Here is a 21,573-nt window from a genome sequence, read left to right as displayed (position 1 = left end):
CTTGGCCGAAACTGAATACATTTGCGTCGCTTCGACACCGTTCAAGTTGGCAGCTTCTTTTCTGGATTGTATTTTAATTGAATTGCCAATGCGAACGTTGAGCGTAAGTTGAGCATGTCTCTCTAAGCGCAAAAGTCGAAAATCCAATCTGCGCCAAATCCATTGCCATGGCTAAAACCCATTTGCAATGACGTCTAAACTTTACAGCCAACTGCACGACCCGCCCAACTGGCCGTAGCTCTTGCCTAAAGACCAAATGAAGATAAACACACATGAACGACGCTCTGATGCTTCGTCTCTGGCTCTGAGCTGACAGCAAGAACGGACGGACGGACGGACGGACGGAGTGTCGTACTGTCTGGTCTGGGCTGGACCAAAGTTCTGACAAACTTGGCTAACCGCCATGGCAGACGACTGCTCAAGCTGCCATACGCGGCGTATGCGCAATGCACGAAATAAATGTCAACGTTAGATGACATTGGCTTTGGCAACAGCACGCGGCGTGGCGTGGCGTGGTCGGCTGCGGGTTGCGGGGGCGGTGCACTCATCTCGGAGCCCGCATTTAATAAAAATGAATTAAATTAAAATACGCAACTGCTGACAAAATGTCAAGTGTAGCAATAAAACGCCAGAGCTGAAAAAGGGTCGCTTGCGGCAGCAAGTGGCAGGCAGCTTGCGGCATGTGGCAGCGGGGCAAGGTGCAGGGGGCAACGACGTTTGCTGAACCAAAGCTGGCAAGCGTTCTTAATGAATTACACAAAATGCGGGACGGTTCGTTGTGCCTGGGTCTGGCTCTGTGTCTGGGTTCGGGCCCGGCTCCGTGCCTCGTTATGCTGCTCAGTTCTGGTTCTGGTTCTTTGGCCATGCGAAGGCAACAGCAACAGCAACAACAACAAAAATTTGCAAAATTAATTTAACAAATTTTTAATTGCTCATGTCGTTTGCGCGTCCGATCAACGTGTCTGGTCTGCGCTACACTGTCCGAAAAAAAGAAACGCACGTAAACGTGCAAAAAAGCTGGAAAAAACACGTAAACAAAATAGCCAAAAGCATTCGCAGTTACAATTTTTTTTGCCAACTATTTCTTTATTATTGTTAACGTTTTTCTTTTTTATTGCTGCAGCGAGCTACACTGCCAGAAAAAACTGTGCAAAAATATTGTAAAATATATACACAATATATTAGCAAGAGCTTTCATTCATTTTATTAGCTTAATACTTTTTTATTTATTTAATTTAAGTTGTTCATTGAAAGCTTCGCTAACTGCAACTCAATTTCGCTCAGTGCACGGCCGCAATATCGACTTGGGCCACCTGCCTCTGGGCCCGGCGGCGGCTGTTTGCTTTTGGCTGCTTCGCTTGTATGTTATTTATTTTTTGTTTTTTTTTGCGTGTCTTCATCAGCAGCAGCTGCGTTTTGCGAGGCGGCACGGCGTGGCGTGGCCTGGCGCGGCGGCTGGCCACAAAACAAGTTGAAGTTTAAGGTCATGAGTGTGGTTGTGCTTACACACACGCACAGTCAGTCAACTGTCAACATAAAATATGTATGCGGCAACATTTTTATGGCGCCTCAAGTTCAAGTGCAAGCTGTTAATGGCAGCTCTAGTGGAAATTCGCTTTTGGGGGCTTTTCCGCATTTCATTGCAAACCCAGCACAGAAGAAGAAGAAGAAGAAGAAGAAGATGTAGAAACAAGAGAGGCAGCAGCAACAAAAGCTGCAGCAGCTGTCCATACTGCCAAATCAGCTTAGGCAGACCCTGCCCGTCATCCCGAACGAAGCTCCCTTCAGTAACAGGCAGCAGCTGCCCAAAAATTGTACTTTGCTGACAGCGCACACATTGCGCCGAAGGATTTTTCACCTTAGACCCACGTGTCGTATGTGTAATGTGTGTTCAATTGAATGGACAGGCAAAGGGCTGCAAAATTGCTCAGCGAGTGTGCGAACGATAACTTTTGTAGCACAGTCTCAGATGCCTGGGGCACAGTTGGGGTTGGCAGAGTGTTGAGTTGCGTGTCACGAGCACGCACTTTCATGAAAAGAAAGATACTTCTGTGTGGCCGGGCTGTGCTAAACAAGACGAGAAAGAAAGCCTAAAAGGGTTTGAGCATGAATTAACGTGATTCTACGCAATTTTACGCAACAAAAGCACGACTCAAACGATTGAACACGACGAAAAACGACACAACACGAATAATACACAACTTAACGGTCCTTGACATAGCCTAACACGAACATTTGACGATTTAACATGACTTAACCCGACCAAAGCACGACCTAACGTGACCTAATTCGACTAAGCACAACAAAATCGTCTCAACACGACCAAAACACGTCTTAACACTTCTAAAGGGGCCCTGGCAGGGAATTTTACGGCTTTACACGACCACAGAACGACTTAAGCACGACTAAACACGACTTAAGTACGACTCGACACGTCTTAACACGATCAACATGAGAGCAAAATAATTTTACTATTTCTCAACATGCGTATCCATGTGTGTATATGTGTATGTTAAGCATAACACATACTTACATATATATATATATATATATATATATATATATATATATATACATATATATGTATATCTATGTATATGTAAATATGTAACATGATTAAACGCGGCGAACAATTGCGACTAGCACGGTAAAGCCACGATTTCAAGATATATTAAATCCTAACTGAATTGGCTGCCTGATTATGTTGATCCGTATCAAACACGAATTAAACAGCATAAATGTAAGCACGTATATTGCCAATATACGTAGCATAATTTTAATTTAGTTCCAAATACACACGCTAATTGTCTCACTATGTAAATAATAAGAAAAGTGTTACCGACTTTCGTTTGATTGATTTGACCTAATAAGCGCAGCCAATCGAGAGGCTGCACTCACTTAAACTATCGATTATATTAGGGCCAAGTCTAGCTTGCGTAGGATAAATTATATCGATACCTCTACGTTAATGCACAGCATTCTCTAGCACATGCTTTTTTAGTAAGTCGCTCATCACTAAGTGCATGACAAATAAGAATTTTAAGAAAAATGTTTGTGATTTCAAGTTTTGTGTGCAACTGCTTGGCATTTAAAGTGAAATGCAAAATATTTGAAACAATTGCTGACATGCGGCCAATAACAGCTCGGGCAGACCTCGCACAGCAATTCCTGACTGGCATGTAAGTTTTAATCAAAAATTTATTGTTCGAGCCGCACTCCGGTATTGTGTATGCATACATACATTCATACATGCATGTGTGTATGTAAATATTTCGTGTATGCTACCTTTCCTTTGAGCTGGGCAATATTCAGAACCTAATAAAACAATCCCACTGATGAAATTTCGTTCAGCACTTAGTTCGGCATAAACGCATTTGTTACGCTTCTTTCGACTGCTTGTCTGTTTGTTTGTGGCAGCTCCCCAGCGACTTAATTTGCCAACATTTTGCCACTACTCAAATGCAGCGGCAGCCAGCGCGAGTTGAAGCTCAAATCTACTCGCAATTCCTTCTTTTTTTTTTTTTTCGTTGCGCATTTTGCCAAATAAATTGCATTCGTCATTTGTCAGCTACATTGTTTGTCAAAGCGCTCCCCAGGCGCACTTTGGGGAGGGCAGCTGCTTGGTTCTCATAATTTGCCAGGCACTCGCAGTCGGCCAGTGGCCGGCAGTGTTGCCAACTGTCTGCTAAAAACAGCTGAATTAGATTTCTGAGCCAAAGTTGGCAATATATTGGGTTCTTATTAGAGATGAGTGCGAGCTTACATTTTAAAGGTCTGATATGAGCACGAAAAATGCAAAATGCAAAAAATACTATTATAGATTTTTCTCTTGATCTGTGTGAGAAACAGAAGATTGAAAAATCTCACGCCTTCCTCCAGCTAGCCTTCTCATAAGTTTCGAAATTGTAATTTTGTTTCAAAAAATAGCCAGATGTGGCTTTAAGAGTAGCTGAATCGTCAACACTGGCATGCAGCTACTGACTAACCATTGGACCAGCTGCCAAGCTTTCCAGCTAACTAGCTCTCGGCTATCAGCTCTTGGTACTCGAGTTTAGCTCTCATTTGCAATTTGTGTGGCGGCTGCTCAATGCAGGAAGTTGGCAATCGACAAACGATGCACATGATGATACGGGGATATGGCTGCTGCTGCTGCTGCTGTTGCTGTTGCTGTTGTTGCTGAGAAATGCAATTAATTACTTATGTAGATGGCTCCCTGGTTGCGGGTTCCTGTGTGCCCGGGCTGCTCATAATCAGTTCACTTAATGTGCAGCTCTAGCTGGTCTAATCAGGCATGCTAGCAAAAACAAATTAAAAGCCAAATGCAGTTTTGTATCTGTATCTATAACTTAATATGTCTGTGTGTATCTGCGTCTGTATCTGTGCAGCTGCGTTTGCAAATGCACTCATTGTTGCTATTTTTAAATGCAAATTCACATTTGCAAAACCGATTAGCTCGTGTTGTTGATGATGATGGCCATGACGATGATGATGATGATGATGACCAAAAGCAATAAAATTATTTAAGCGACATTTATGCAGAAGGGACGCGAAAAAGAGCGCCAAACAAAAACGCATGAGAACCAAACTCAAATAACTGAAAACTGAATTAAGTGACTCGGCTCGAAGGGGGCGTGGGCTGTGCTTGACGGTGGCATCCACACTGACATCCGTTGTGGCACTAAGCGCAGCTTCCGCAGTCAACAACGCAGGATGCCAGTCAGCCAGGCAGGCAGACGGGCAGACAGGCAGCCAGGCAGAGAGGCAGCGCAGCTGTTGCCACGTTGCACAGGTAGCTCTGGGAATGGCACTGGGAACCACCGACGGAGCTGCGACAATGCCAACGGAAATGTTAAATGCCGCCGTGAGTCGCCACCGTCGCCACCGTCGCATTCAATCGCGCTCGGCCCTATTGGCTTGCCTGTTGCCGCACCGCGCTGCCGCGTCGCCTAACGACTCGATTCATTGATCGTTGATTGAATTTCGATTCGTTAGGTTTTGCAGGCCTGTTGGGTTTGTTTTCCATTTGCCTTTCAGGCTGTGCGTTGCATGCCACAAGCTCAACACACCCGCCCTCTGTTGTTGTATGCTCTGCTCTGCTCTGGACCCTGGTTAGGGACAACGGCAACGACAATGTTTGGCTTTTTGCAGGAATAGACATGTTGCCATGTTTGTTTAGTGGAACCGCCGCTGGGCAGCTACTTAACTGCAGCTGTGTGTCTGTGTGTGTATGTGCGTGTGTGTGTGTGTGTATAAGTGACTTGCGACATAAAGTGCTTTTATTGATGCTCATTTGGTATTGCAATTTGTAGCATTTGTGACATTTATGCGTCTGCAATTCGAATGGCATTATGCAATTTGTTGGACTTAAGTTTGGATCTAAAATGAGGGGGAAATGCTGTTCAGCTTGCCCATATCCTGATATTTGATTTGTTAAAACGTTTCTTAATTGGCAAATGGTAATTGAAGAGACTGCATTAATCCATTAAGAAGTTGGGTGGGAGTTTGTAAAAAGGCAAATTCCCGCGAAAGCCACAAAGAAGCCTTAGTAGCTGGAAAGACCTAAGCAATGTAGAAATGAAGTCTTAAAAATGTAACTTAAGTAAAGCATTAACAAGAGTCAACGTACTTAACATAGCAACAGTATTGAACAGCTCGAAGCTAAGATTAACTGTAAACATATATACGTAAGTGCTAACAAGATGTTCAAGTACGATGACACGAGCTGGAAGTAGCACGAAACTTAAGTTGATTAAAGTCAAAGCTTTCTAAAACAACTTATTTAAGTCAGACAAATGTAACATTTCAATGAGCCTTAAGCCTTAAGTGAGCTTAATTACATTTAATTATATCAAAGCTTTGCCTTTTCAAGGGTTTAAAATCAATATTTTTGTTTAATAATTACACATAAATTGTGAACAATTTCACAAATTGAGATGATTAGTGAGCTAAAGGCTTCTGGTAAAAACCTGTGTCTCAAAAATAGTCTGATTTGTGAAATAAATTTGTGAAAAATCTATCCAATATATTTTGATTTGTAAGTCAAGACTTAAGCTTTGAATAAGCTTTTTTCAAGCACTCAACAATATGAATTGTGTTTGGTGCTCTAAAGTGCTTTACAGCTAGAAAGTCTTACATTAAGTGCTGAAAACAGTGTTGTTAAACAGAAAAATCTAAGAAGTAAAGCTGTTAAAGAGAACATATATATTTTTAATACTCCACATAAATAAAAACGTTTTAAGTAGGTGTCATAACTCGTTTAACCGTACTTAACATATACATTTTTTGCCATATATCAATAAAATCATAAAAATTTGCATACCAAATTCAATTCAGTTCAGTTTTCAACACTCGCCCGACCTACCACAATCACCTGACTGATATAAACAACAACAAAATCTGGAAAATTAATAGTGATAAACAAAAAATCAAATAAAACTGCAAGCTAAACGCCACATGCCTTAAATATTTGAGTTTTTAAATAACGCGAAACATGTTTTGCTTGTGTTTCGTTTCGTTTCAACAGCTGAAAATGTATCTCTATCAAGTAAGAAATATAAAAAAATATACTATGAATATGTGCCGGAAACCCGTTTGGGCAGTTGAGCAATTTAACGCGGTTCGGTACGGTTTGCGGTCTCAATCTCCTACAGAAAAAAAAAAAAACAGAAAAAAACCTAAGCTTAACGGTTGCAGTTCAGATTCATTAATTTATCACTGCGCTCTGCTGTTGTTGGGCAATTTTTCTATATATTTTGTGTTAGCAATTAAGTGTGAAATACAATTTTTTTTGTATTCAACTTGGCTCAAATTGCTTATTACAATTTATTTTCGGTGCGGCCTTGTTAATAGTGCAACAATAACACAATTATAATTGGATTTAACAATAGGGCCAACAAGCAAAGCGCGCTTGGGGTGCCAACAATTTAGGAAATTGCTTCTGTAAAGTTGACTGTAACTTAACTTTAACTTAATCTATATGTGTCTGCAAGAGTTTGGCAAAGATATATGAAAAGGCGTTAGCGGAAATTTTAGGTGCTATATTAATAATTGATTGTATCTTTGCCAAGAGACGTCTCAGAAAATAAAACGTTTGTTTGGAAGGGTATTAAAACTTCGGACTTTCTTATTTATATACCCTGAATCCATTAAGGGCTAGAGTCACCAAACTTGACATGTAGCTTCTAGAATAGTATATATATTTGCATTTGGTTTTGGAAGAAGAGGGACTAGAACCTCTTACTTGTAATTGTATTTGTTAGACTATAATATATCAAAGACGAAAGCATAACAGTTATATACTTCTCGCAGGTGTTAATATTAATAATTATACTGCTTAGATTAGCTTTTTCTTCTTTGTGCTTGACAATCTCTTTTAATCTTAGTGTATTTGTTATAGTTTATTATGCCTGAATAATATTATCAATTTTTGCGAGTTACTTGCTTTTTGCCCCTATGCAAATTCCTAAAATGGAGTAAATAAATAATTTGGCTGCTGGCAGCAAAAAGTTTTCACTTAAATTGCTGCATATTTGATGCGCTTCCCTCGCCTCCTTCCCCCCTCGTCCCTCTGTCAGCATAGTGCATAGATTTTTGCATTGATTTAATATGCACACACTCGTAAATCCCTTTCACAAAACTTTTGTGTTTGTTTTTTGTGCTTTTCATGTTTGTTTCAGTTGCAATCTTTGAATTTAGTTTCGTTTTTGAATTGTTTTTTTTTTTTTAATTTTTTTTGAGAGCGCATTACGTGCGCGCCATCGGTGTGCGCTGGTGGGGTGGGGGCGGTAGGGGGCTGGGTGTTGGCAGTTCGCTTTTGCCACGCCACATGGCTAACAAATCAACAGCCCGCACAGCCCCCTCCCCCCTCTGTGTTTGTTTGTTGCTGTTTTAATATGCGTTTAGCGTTTTATCGTTGCATTCAACATGCCAATGCTGCATCACCTAGCCGCACCCCCCCCCCCCCCCCCCCATCCCCGCCCCATTTCGCCACGCCCCTGCGATCAGCAAAGTGTTTTAAATTTCATGGCGAAAACTTTTGCCAAATGCTTTTGCGGTTTGCTGCTGTTGCAGTTTTTGTTGTTGTTGTTAGCTGCATTTGTCACTTGTTTTTTGATTTTGTAGTTTCTCATTTCTTTGACTGCGATTTTGGTTATTTGTTGCGCCATGTGGCATGTGGCATGCGCAGTTATTGCCATGCCCCCATGCAGCATGCAGCATGTCCAATTGTCCAGTTTGTGCAGCTCGTGCCGGGCCCCCGCATCTGAATATTTGTGCAACGTGTTTGCGGTGCTGTTTGCACAGCTTTAACTGTCTCCCTCTCTATGTGTGTGTGTGTGTGTGTGTGTGTGTATGTTTCCGACTGTTTCCAATTTCAACTGTTTGCTTTGGCGAACACACTAACACTCATACACACACACACTCTAAAAAATGCTGCCTAGCAGCAAAATCGTTTTCCTGGCGAACAAAAAAATATTTATACAATTTTTTTTATGATTATTAAATCTGTGTGCGCCCTTTTGTGGCATTTGCTTAGCGGCAGAGGCGACACTTAAACGGCGCAATTTATTGGCTATATTTATAATAAAACATGCAGTTCACAGGCGACACAAAGCCAAAGTCGTTTGCCTTACACGCGGCAAGCGGCAAGAGTGGCATGTGGCAAGTGCTGCCGGCTGCCTCTGCTAGCTGCTGCCTTTAGCCACAAGTTTTTCTGTTTTTTTTTTGCTTTGCTTTTCTCGATCGCTGGCAGCTTTTTGCCAGCTAAAAATAGCTTTTCCACACGCTTTCAGTGTGTTAAAAATAACATCATATTTTTCATAGTTGCTGCTGCTGCTGCTGCTGTTGTTGTTGTTGTCGCTGTTGCTGTTGCTGTTGCTGCTGCTGCAAATTGAAGAAATATGTTGCAAGCGCTTAAGAGAGTGAGAAAATGGCGCTCAGCCGCTGCTGCTGCTGCTGCGACTGCGGCAATTGCTGCCAGCAAAAATAGTTAATAAAATGTCTTGGCCTTTAAGTGACTCGCTGCAACGCCTCGCCTCGCCTCGCCTGCCCCAAACAACGAAACATAACACTAAATTTCTCAGTCGCTTTGGCCTGAACTTGTAATCAAAGTCAACGCTGCAAATGTACCTGTTAGCATGCCCAAGAACAACAACTATAAAGAACGCCTACCTTCGACACGCCGAACATTAAATACACTACAGTCGATACCATGAATTCGGTAGTTTTACAACACTGTTTGCTGCTGTTCAGTCCCCTTGTGGGAGCAATGCGTAGGGTTTGACTGCGCAGATTATTTCAGAACTCATCAATGGAGCTTTATATAATATAGTAAGTAGTCCAAATCGAAAGAGTTTTACAGGTCTTTACATTGGAGATTACAATTGCAGAGCTTAGTCAAGATATCTTTAAGAAGTAGAGAGTTTTGAATACATCAGTTATTTGACCTTCTCTTATAGAGGAATATGATATAGTAGTCCGTTTTGCATAAGTTGTTGATCATTTCTGTATGTTTTATAAAACCTAAAAACTACTTTATACAATAACTCAATATAGTGCTCCTTTGATCATAAAGAATATAAAAAAAAAACTAGACAGTTTCTACAGTATTTCATACAAGAACTCAATCTGCAATGCTTTTTCTATAACAGCTATATGATAGAAGATCTAGAAGATTCCATACCGACTTGTGATACAGATTACAGATATGAATACCTTATGCTGTCGAAGACGTCTTGCTACATGCATTGCACATTGTGTAACAAAGTTAAAATACCTTATACAAGAGTATGGGAAGAACAACTGCGACTACGTCTCGCCTGATGCACCTGCTCAAAGAGCAGGGGCCAAAGCGGGTCTTGAATTCATTCCTGTCGCAGCTCTTAATGCCTGCGTGTCATGAATGGCAGCGCCGCGTTTCCACTTTAGGGCCAAGCGCACACACAGCAACAACAACAACAAACACACGCTCACACACACTCGCTCACAGATAGACATCACTTGCCTTTTTTGTTGCCTGATAAAATTATGACATATGAAACTTTGGCTGACATCAGGCACAACGGCAAAAGCAGGCGAAAAGCAGCACACTCGACGCTGGGTTAGCTTGGCATGCAAAGTATTTTTAACAACATTTTTTTTTTCTCGTTGTTGCCTTTTGTGTTGGCCTTTTTACGTTCTGGCCATAAACATGCACACAACATGGTGACGTAGCCGCCTGATAAAAGCCCCGACTTGTCTCAAATTTATTGGACTGAATGTTGTTGAAGCACTTTTCGTGCTAGGCGCGCGCGCACTTGATTAAAGTAACCAAAACTGTGTTCACGTATGTGTGAACAGCGCCCCTGAATATCCGTGAATAGTTCCGAGTGTACAACCCACACTCACACACACAAGCCTTTGGGGCGGCACGTGCCTCAGGCTGTGGCAGTGGCAGCAGTGCGTAGGGCGTGGTCCGCACTAAATTCGACAATTTGCTCCAGCTGCTGAGGTCATTAGGCGACGTTACGCATACGCAGCGTTTGCCGCTGGCTCAGCACCCGATGAATAGTTAGATAGTTAGATAGATAGATATACACTCGTATATTTTGCGCTTATCCCGGGGGCATACATTGACATATTTATGCACAACTCGAATACTCCATGGAGCAAAATGGCATTTCGCATTTGCAGTTTTTAATTAAAATGAAATTAAGTTGCGGTCCACGTTTCTGCGGTTGCATTTTCGCTTTAAATGCAATGTCTGCACTTTTAATAAAAATGTATACAAATATATATTTTAATAAGCCAGGTGTGTGGCAAAAGGTAAAGCTTAATTGCGGAGCGCGCGTGGTGCGGCAGGCAAACAAAAATAATCTGGCTCAGAGGAAATGTTATTCAAGAAAGTGTGCTTAAAAATGAATTTAATTAATTTATCAATCATTAGTTTTACAAAATAATTTATAAATGGATAATGCCCAGATTTCAGTCGAAGATTACGATTCAAAATTAATTTAAAAGAAAGTAAATACAAAATTGAACCCTAAAGTTCTACCAGTGCTCTGGTTGTTAAAGCTGACAAGTACTTTAACATGTTATCAAGCTAATCTTGAACTGCTTAACAAAAGGAAGCGAGTAGCTGAGTTGCCACCTCATAATAACTGCCATGTCTGGCAACATTAAACAATCGTTTTTGAACAAAAAAATTGAATATTAAGTGCAACATTTACACCGTCTGGCGCTGCCAACTTAACCAAATGGCGTTGCCACTTAGCATAGATTTTGAACAGTTTGCAAAGCAATTCAAATGAAATTTAACTGCTAGTTAACTGCTAGTTAAATTTAGTGTACGGCTTAACGCAAGCTAGTAGCCATATGCTGCAAACGGGATTTTGGAATACTATTGCAGAAGCAGCCAACGCTTCGGCTGATCAGCATAGCACATAGCCATTTGTTTTTTTTTTGGTTTATTTGCAAAGGTAGTGGCAAAGTTTTAATACGCTCAGCGAGAGCTTACAAGTATATTCCATTTCAAATAAATGCAGTACGAAAATGAAAAAAAAAGAAACAGTAAATAAGGCAAGTCCTGAAGCAAAGTCAGGCAATGCCAATTCTGGCAAACACTTTGCCGCAGTAGCCTGCCTGGCAGGAGCGCAGCGAAGCGGCAACAACAAAAAGTTGTTTCACTGCTGCTGCTGCTGCTGCTTCTGCCACCTCGCTTCTTATTTTATTTTATTTCATTTTCTTTTGCTTTTGCTTTTTTTTTTTTGGGGTAAATTGCTCTCTTTTGGCCCAGAGCAGCGGCTGCAGCTTGGCGGCGGTGACCAGGGCTACAAATTTTGGCTTTGAAAAAGTTTTCCTCTGTGTGGGGCCAGGGGCTCGGGTGCGAGCTGGTCGCCGGCTTGGGTTACGGTTCTGGCCAACTTATAAATAAAAAAAAAAAAACATATTTATGCAAGGCTAAGAACCGACTGCCAAAAGGATAAGGATGAGCGTGCAACTTTTGAGCGCACTTTTGATAAACAAAGCCGATTCAACAATGTGGCAAATTGTACTTTGTTCTTGCCAACCCCCAACCCAGTATACTCTTTGGCCTGGGGCGCGGCGCAAAGGCAAACAAAATTTATTGCACGCCGCGACGTTTTTGTAATTAAATGTTTTGGTCAGCTTTTGGCCAGCGCTTATTATTCATCACTTGATAGCGGCATTTAATACGATGCTTCCTCCCTGCCCCCTGCTCCCTGCCCCGACGCATAACTCAGCGAAACCCTTTTGAGCCAATTAAATGCAACAAGCAAATGCGCAGCAAGTCGCATCAGTTACTAAAGAAACAAAAAGTAAATGTATATATACATTTTCAGGCTATTGGCCTTGCTTTTTGGGGCATGCTCAAAGGGGCGTGGCTGTTGTTGTTGCAATAAAGTTCTTTTGAAATGCTCACATAATTTATTTGGTATTTTTTTTTTGTGATTCTCGTGTTTTTTTCTTCTGGTTCTTACGAAACGCTGTGGAATCATGCAAATTATATTCGACTTTGTATTGTTTACATTCAAATGCGTTTGCGAAATGCCAATTTAATGTTTTTATAACGTATAAATTTTGGAATTCGTTGCGAGCATCGTTTTTTTTTTTATATTTTTTAAAGGCCGCTAATTTAGCTTAATTATAGCCATTTGAATGTCATAGAGTGACGAGTCCATTTTTGTTGGCGTTTCTTGGGCCGAATCAATGCGTATAAATCAAAATTCTGGTTTGTGATGTCATTATGTGAGCTCATAAAGTTTGCCGCCCTGGGCGGCAGTTGCAAGAATCTGGGCAGTACAACGAAAAGAGATCATTGTTTTTTTTTTCATAATTTTTAAAATTATATGCATAGGTCTGCTATGCAAAGGCATGGGGTACGGTATCCCCTCACATTCTTGAGTGTGTGATGTTGCTCTTTGGAATAGAAACCATCAGGATCTGAAAAGAATCGGAATATAAGCACATAAGGTAATCAAGAATGAAGTTCACATAGTGTGAGATAAGTTATATATGTGAGAAAATATATTTGCGAACCCTTGCAAAATTTTTGTCTTCGATCTTTATATCTCAACTAAAGTCAACAAACCCTAAATATAATATGAACTACAGCTGATATTCATGTTCATTTCCACACTCGGCGCCCATCAAGTGCTATTGAACCACTTTTAGTCTTTATCTAATTGAACGCAGAGCATTTATCTGGGCATTTGGAACATTTTCGTTAAGTGCTTTTATATGATGCTCATAAATGTACAGTTTTGCACTTGCAGTTATGTCTTTATTACCTTTGGATATTTCCAGAGCGTTTTATCGACTTTTGGCTAATTTCTGTCTGAACATTCCAAATGGCAGCCGTTACATTTATGGCAATTACTTTGGCTACAGGTGTGCGTAATAGGAAACATTGAAAATAATAAACATTTGGCAAGGAGGCACATTAAATAATTGTTGTATAAAAGTTTTAGGCATTGACTCGTAAATATTTTATGTGAGCATTTTGCCAAAAATGCACATGGCCCAAAATTATGAGAAGATACACCACAGCATACAGATAGAAAAGATGAGAATAAAACATAGATGCACAGATACACACTTGCATGCAATTTGGCAACAATGAGCTGCAAGAGTTATGAGTTTCCGACTTTTATTCATGCATTCGACATAATTTACACACATTGGCATTGTTTTTGCTTTTGCCTGGAAAAATTGAAAACACTTGGCTACAAAATTGAGCAGCTGCTGTTGCGGCTGCTGCAATTGTATTCAAATATTAGACATAAATTATCATTGAAAATGTGTGCAAAAAGTTTTCGCTTTCCGCAAACTTTTGTTGGCCATCCAGCCCCCTGAGCACTCCGCTAACCCATAAGTCAAGCCCTCAGCAAAATGTAATGCAGCTTCGGCCTTGTTACTAATAACCTCAATTCGGAGTGTGCACACACAAACACATACAATACACACTCTCTCGCATAAACAGATGTTTTGTGGTGCACGTGTGGGTTTCTGGCTCCCCAAGTTTGAAAACAATATGGCAGCTCTCATAGCACTGCCATATGCTGCGGTTCGTCTTTGACGTGGCTACCCTTCAATGGACATATGGCGTGCAGGGCGTTGAAAAGGTTATGTATACTGCTAAGCTCGGGTTCGAGCTCAATTAAAGTTGGCATTGTGCTTTCGCTGTTTACAAAACGTGTCCAATTAGGGATACAAAATTGAGTTGGGATAGGTAAAAGATGAAACATTTCCTAACAATGCGCGACAACAACTTGCTGTGCAAATAACTTCATTATGTTTGCGCTTGAATTGTTTGAGAATTATAAGTGAAAACGATGGATAATTGAGTTTTTTGCACTTTTATACCCTAAACCAATTCAAAATGGGTAAATGGGACATAATGGTTATGTGCGAGTGTATGTAACAGACAGAATCTCCGAAAGAAAGCAGAAAGCATCTCCGACCCTATAAAGTGTTTATATTCTTGATCAGCTTCTATAACCGAGTCGATCTAGCCGTGTCCTTCTGAGGACCGATAAGAGCTAGAGACTGGAAATTGAATGTAGATCCTGTAAGTGCTCGTTTAGTACGAGTTTGTTTTCGATCATCGATAACTTTCCGTTTGTATAAGCAATCGATAAAAGTCGATGTCGTAATCCTGGTTTTTGAGCAAATTTCTCAAGTTTTAAGCGCTGTAGTTTTTAGAGTTATATATAGACCAGGTATCTTTTAATTTAGTTAAGTTTTTATTCACAATAATTCAATTCCTGGTATGGCTGCGAGGTATAAGGGCAAGAAGTTGAGGCACTTGGAATTTGTAGATGAAGGTTCAGGGTACCGCCTAGTCGGGCACTCCCGCGTAGCGTATTCTTTCTTGTTTATGTCTCTATTGCAGTAAAAAGTTGTTGAAATTCGCAGCCCTTTGTTTTTCCCCCTTAAGTTTATCTTATTTATTTTGCTATATTTTCTTCGTTCCGTAGAGACTTTCCGCTGGGAAGCAAAGAACTTAATCGATGCGCATAAAAATGTAACTTTTTCAATATAAATAGCTTGTTTTTCATTTCAACACTTCAAAGAGGCTGACTTCGGTAGCCCCCAGCTCGTCATATCAATGTCAATCTCTGCCGCATTGTGTTGGGCTTGGCGGCAGGTGGGAGGCGGGCGGTCGTGAAATGTGTTGTGCTCAGATTTCGCCTGCTGTTTGCCAGTTTTCGCTTTTCTTTGCCTTTTTAATGACTTTTCACTTTTCACTCTGGCGTGTGTTCTCAGATTCAGCTACAGATTCAGTTGCATGACCAGCGAGCTAGAGACGTAGGGGGTGGTGGTGATGGAGGGGGAGGGGGTGTTTTGTTAGCAAAGCAGCAGTTGAAGCATTATGACAACAGTAACAGACCCTCGTCAGGCAAAAGTGAGTGTGAAATGTTAGCCAAAGTCTGGCAATGCGATTGCCGTCGACTTTGCCTGATAATTAGAGTACACATTTGTTGCGTTGGCGTCGCTTCAGTGCCGGCGAAAGTAACGCAAATAAACATGGCCAAGAGTTACGGCCAGCCGCCAGCTGGCAGCAATTGGTAATAGTTGAAGCTGCCAGCAACTTAGTGTGTGTGTGTGTATGTGTGTGCGTGTGTATGCGTGCTTCTAACTGTAACAGATAAATGCAAATTTATGGCCACGACGTGCAGAACAAATTGCCAACAATTTAGTCGTGTACCGTTAAGTAGACAGCAACAAACAGCAACAAAAAAGCAACTAAAACTAAATTTAATTAAACTGCACGCGGCCCGCCAAGCGTTCATTAGCGGCAGGTGAGGAGCTGTAAAGGTGGTGCTGCAAGGGCGGAGGCGCGGGGGGTGGGTTCGACAAAACAGCTGTGCGCATTTCCTGTGCACTTTTCGTCGCCACTCCAACATCTATCTATCTATCTATCTATCTATCTGGAATCTACATACATCTGGCTATCTATCAGTTACAAATTGTATCGAGTGCAATGCATAGAATTTATTGCTTCCTGCTTTACGCGCCAGCGCAATACCCCAAAAAAATAAAATACCCCCAACAACCAACAACCGGCAGCAGCAACAACAACAACAATATTGTGGCTTGCGATGGCCGAGACCTGAGACCTGAGTAGCGACCGTTGCTGAGAGTTGGCAATTATGCCATTTGACATAATTCATAACTGCAACAGCTTTGGCACTGGCCATCGACCAGTTGGGCAGCTGGATGCAACAGCAACAACGCGGATGCAACAGCTCCAGTTGCAGCTTCTATTGCCGCGGCATCTGGATGTGCAATCACTTGGCCAATTGAGACCCGTTTGCCTTTGTGTGTTGTTATCATAAATTTATGCGCTCGTTTTATAAACGACAACAACGAAAGTTGTTTGATGTTGTTGCTGCCCCTCGGTTGTTGATTGTTGTTGCTCTTGCTGATGAGCCCAATGCACAACGGGGATATTGTTGCTGCTGCTGTTCTAGCTCCTCTGCTTTGCTCTGCTCTTGACTGACCAGTTTCAGCCATTGCAATTGCAATTGCAATTGCCATGCACCGCACTCCCCCCCCCCCCCCCCCCCCCTCTCCATCTACTCTCTGTCTTTCGCTCTGCTCACCTCTCGCCTGCTCTGCTGGGAATCAGGTTAACTTTGTACGCGCGCAAAAGTTTTTAATAAATTGACAAAAGTTTGTCATATGCATTGTTTGCCACAAAACTGCGCACAAGTGGCCCGTTCTCAATCTCGAATCTGTAGCAGTTATAGCGTTCCATTTACCGCAATGCCAGCGCTCTATAAGTGGGTGGCCAAAAGGGTGGTTTAAGTGGTTCAGTGGCTCAGTGGCTTGGCTTAGCTGGGACTGAGATCGGGCCGGGGCTGGAGCTGGGGCGGGGTGGGCGGAGTTTCTTCATTTGTTGCTCGCTGCCAACTGCAGTTATGTCGTTTTGATGAACTTTGCGCTAGCAAAAAGATGATTTCTGTTCCTCATTTTGTTTTTTAATATATTTTCTGCATACACTGCAGCTTGTGGCAAAAATGTGGGGAATGTTGATTATGTGGCATGTTGATTTATTCATTAGTATTACACAAAAGTAAGTTATTAATAATTTCAGTATTGAACATATTTAAAATATATAAAAAAACTATAAATTTATATAAGAATAGAATAGTGTATTCAGCTAGTCGTACAAGCTTTTCTCTAAGTAAGTTAATAATGCGCTTAAATATATGGAAGTGCCTTAGCATTAATATAAAATGTAGAGTATGTAACTGGCCGTATATGCTGCAAGCACTGCACAATTTTGTTTTGGCTGCAGTGTACTTAGCTAGTCGTATATGCTTTAAACTTTCGCACTTTCTTTTCACGCTTTTGCATGCATTGAAACTTTTCACGCAAAAGCATAAAGTGAAGCTAGTAACAACATTTGAAGAGTGTTTGCCAAAGACTTAGACCCGCAATTTGACCTCTCTTTTCTCCTCTCTCCCTGTTGCTGTCTTTCTCTCCGCTCTGTCCATCTGGCTACATTTAAAAGCACCACAATATTATGTCTGAGGAATTTAATTAGAGCAACTTCAGAATTTGTTTGATTTGTTTTTCGTTTGGGTTACCTTTTCGCTTTGACTGTCAGTCCATTTTTCTGTGATCTAAATGGACTTTATGTAAATGCAGGCAGCAGCAGTAGCAGTAGCAGCTACTGCAACTGCAGCAGCAGCAAACTAACTGGCAACAAGCTGTGCCCAGGTAATTACCTGTATATTTAAACTTTTCATATTTTTGCTGGTAAAAAGCATTCGCCGCATATTCGATGCCTTTGAAAGTTTACAACATGCAAGCAACAGTTGTTGTTGTTGTTGTTATTGCTGTTGTTGTTGCTGCTGCCATGTGTTCTACTTGTTAAGTACACTTACATGCATTTCTCATAGGTTTCAGGTTTTATACGTATGCATGTATTTATGCTACTCATGCCACATGCGGCATGCTCAGTTACAGTTGTTTTTGTGGCTGTTTCATTTTACTTTCAACGGCAACAAAAACAACAACAAATAAAAGTAGCACATGTCGGCTGCACAGTTTGTAATCAAATGTAATGCAACACAGAAGTAGCAACAAAATTTATGAAAACTCATGCCGGGCAAAATGGGAAAATGTGCGAACAGCAGCAACAGCGGCAACGGCAGTTGCAGCTACTTCATGTGGCATATATGAAAGCCCTGCTTAATGGCAAGTAAAAGTATCAGATACAAATTTATTTCACCTGCCTTGCAGTTTCACTTGGAAAACAGCAACAAGAATTTTCACTTTTCTTCTTGCCAAAGTTGTTGCTGCTGCTGCTGCTGCTGTTGTTTGGCCCTTGGCAGACAGCGTTGCATGCCACATGCAAAAAACAACAGCAGCAGCTGATTATTATTTGCCATTATTGTTATTGTCAATAATTTCAACTTGATTTGCCTTGATTGGCAGTCACTTGAAAGTGCCAGGGGAGAACAGGATTCACACACAAGCAATTTATTGTTACAATTGAGTGTCTCTCTTTATGTGTGTGTGTGTGTTTATGCCAAGGCCTGTTTATTATGTTGTATACATGCAAATTTGTCTGCTTGCCGAAAGCTTTCATCGAGCAATAGTTCAAGGTTGCATGTAAACAATGTCATTAGTTTGATATTTTACTGGCAACAAATACAGAAAATTCAACTTTATTTAATGCTACTAATTTATTCCCAAGTGCAAGTAAAGTAGACACAATGCATGAAATTTAAGTAAGGGAATGTAGCTAGAGAGAATGTAGCTAAACGAAGCTTAAAGCGAGCTTTAAATTATGCAGTCAGTACAATTAATGTGCTTTTAAAGTACAGCGTTTGAATGTGGAAGAAATTGTTAGAAATACATTAAACAAAATTTGAATATAATTTCAATTTAATAGAACGGAGACTCTTTTACATATATTAAAGCTTTCATGTGATTTTTTCAGAATTGAATGCAGCTTCTTGATTTTATTGCTAGACATTTAAAGTCAATAAAAAATTTAATGTGCTTTAAAAGATTGTTATCGATGTCCATTTGAATACATTTCAGAATTGACTGCAGCTTCTTTAAGTTTTAGATCTAAGCTTAAACAAGTCAATTAAAGCTTTAATGTGCTTTCTTTTATATAATATAAATGAGATATGTAATTTGTAGAAACTGAGACAGACTTTAATGAGCGTTTGTTTTTCATTGAATGTTGGCTGAAGCAATTTATGGACTAAATTTCGACAATATTTTCTTGTTCTGCTCAAAATCCATAAATCCGGTTGGCAAACTACATTTGAGCACGTGGTCATTGTCTTCATGTGTAGCTATTAAAAAATAAATGAAATTTTCATGCATGGCCACAAAACTAATTACAACTGAAGTGTCAAGCAATTGAGGCAGTTTTGTAGTTATAGTAGTTGTAGTTGTAGTTGAAGTTGAAGTTGAAGTTGAAGTGTTTGCCGGCCAAGTGGCAAGCTGCAAAGTTGGCTCTGCACTCTGCAACAAAACCCACACACACACACACACACACACACACACATACGTAAGTTTAAGTGCGCCAGACAATATAAAATATGTTGCTGCCCCGAAAAAAATAGAAAAAAATAAATAAAAAGCCCAACGAAACTAACGAAACGAAGCTTTTTGTGTGTTTGCTTGAAAAATGGCTGCAACATAAAAATTGACCTCAGCGACAAAGGCGGCCCAAGCGACGTCGTTGCCGGTTGTTGGATGTTGTTTTGGAGCCAAATAGTTGGAGACAGAGAGGCGCACAACAAGAGACACACGCCACAAAAGTGGAGCAGCCGTATTGCCGCAGACTGGCTATACCTCCCCACATCCCCCCACCCTGCCACCTTGTGCTGCATGCAGCAGCAGATTGCAACTGGCGTTCAACTTGGACTCGCACTTGGACACAACCGAATTGAAATCGGCCGCTCGAGCGCGCGCGTGTCTGTGTCTATGGCGGGGCAGACAAATTACAGTAGCCAGATTTCTCGTCTTTCAATGTTGTTTTGCATTTGCTTGCAGCAGTTGGCGGCAGTTGGCAGTGGCAGCCAAAGCTGTGCTATGCTATGCCATGCCACGCCCCCCTCAACTGCTTGGCTGGCCTCCCATGTTAGCTGCTACACGCGCTGAACGTGTTTTTTTATTCCAACATTTTGTTGTTGTTCCCGTTGTTGTTGTTGTTGTTGTTGTTGTTGCTGTTGTGTTTTTTATGCCTCGCATGTTGTTTTGTGTAGCCTTTTTTTTGTCTGTTGTTGCTGCTGCTGCTGCTGCTGCTGCTCTTCAAATGCTCTAAAGAATGTGGTTTACTTTTTGGATGAGTTAACAAGCGAATCGTAGTACGTGTTGTCGTTGTTGTTGTTGTTGTTGCCTGCCGCTTGAAGTGTGTGTACATACATGATTTTGAGTCTAATTTGAGCGTCGCTGGTCGCCAATTTGTCATAGAAAGTGTGTGCGTGTGCTCAAACAGCTCATAGATCAGTTTGGAGCGATAATTTAAGTCAACAACTGACGTGACAAATTGTGCATAATATTTAGAAGTCTGGCTAACAATATTCCATCTCTTAACTAAACGCTACATGATTTGTGTTTCGGTTTTCGTTTAATTTTATTTTATAATAAATTTTGTTTAATTTTGTCGTTTCAGCTACCAGTTGACAAGTGCCACAGCGCGAGGCTTTACAATTTTTATGGGTAAGTTAAAAAACAAATACTTAAGCAATTTGTAAGCTGTGCAAATGATATATTAAACATGCAGTTTATAAATTTAAGCGTTAGCTTTATGCTGACAAAGGCAACGAAATAGGAAATATGTTTGTGTTAATAAATAAGTTTATTGCCACGAACTTTTGCCTTGCTAAAGTTAGGTAATAATAATAAGAATTCATTTCAAAATGCTATCCTCAAATGTCCTATATAGATACAGGTCTTAATGTCCCATTCCATAACTCGGTCAAATCTCATCCGTGGTGCACGAGGTTTGGCTCCTTGTCGATTTTTTTTTATACGTACCACGGGAAAGGCCGAGGTATACCCGCTATTATATATATATATATATATATTTATATATATATATTTGATATATATATTAACATATATTGTATTTATTACCTTTTAAGTTTCATACTAAGCTAATAGTTCTGATCAAGTGTATCTAGATTGTGCACATCTGAGTCTACGTCTGCCTGTCACACACATTTCCACAAAATTATAATACCCTTAATTTCCCTAGTCAGCTTTAACAGCAGTTGCTACTGCTGCATACGATAAAATTTCACATAAGCTGTAACTCTCTACATGTAAACACTTAAATAATGCACTGCCTTTTAAAGTAAACACAACAATTTCAGCTGCAGAGCGGCAGCATCTGTTTGTCAGTTCATCTGAAAATTTATGCCGCAAGCTATCGGAAGTTTTCGTAGATTTTAGTTGATTTTATGTGTGCATAACATATTGTATTAAGTACAGCTTTTAGTTGTGCAGACCGCAGCTTTAAGACGCCATTCCCTGCGAAACTCTCAACGTTGTTGCCACATCTGGAATTGCTGTCAGTGCGGCTTAGATGTATTGCTC

At 40.7% G+C, this 21,573-nt stretch overlaps 1 protein-coding gene across 2 annotated transcripts in view; it reads left to right on the top strand.

Moving 5' to 3' along the window:
- The window catches only part of LOC115760641 (putative cyclin-dependent serine/threonine-protein kinase DDB_G0272797/DDB_G0274007), a 104,450-nt gene that overhangs the window by 13,344 nt on the left and 69,533 nt on the right, over window positions 1-21,573 (top strand). The window contains exons 1-2 of one of the 2 annotated variants that reach the window (XM_030702099.1): window positions 3,085-3,179; window positions 20,648-20,694. The gene's annotated coding sequence lies outside the window, so the exon portion shown is untranslated. Of the gene's footprint in view, window positions 1-3,084; window positions 3,180-20,647; window positions 20,695-21,573 lie in introns of those variants that run through there. The other variant, XM_030702100.1, reaches the window with a different exon arrangement.

The sequence above is a fragment of the Drosophila novamexicana genome, unplaced genomic scaffold, assembly GCF_003285875.2.
Source record: "Drosophila novamexicana strain 15010-1031.04,08,12 unplaced genomic scaffold, DnovRS2.1 tig00000462-arrow-pilon, whole genome shotgun sequence".
NCBI classification, from domain to species: Eukaryota; Metazoa; Arthropoda; class Insecta; order Diptera; family Drosophilidae; genus Drosophila; species Drosophila novamexicana.
The sequence above is the reverse complement of the archived record's forward strand: the minus strand, read 5'-3'. Positions and strand labels throughout refer to the sequence as shown.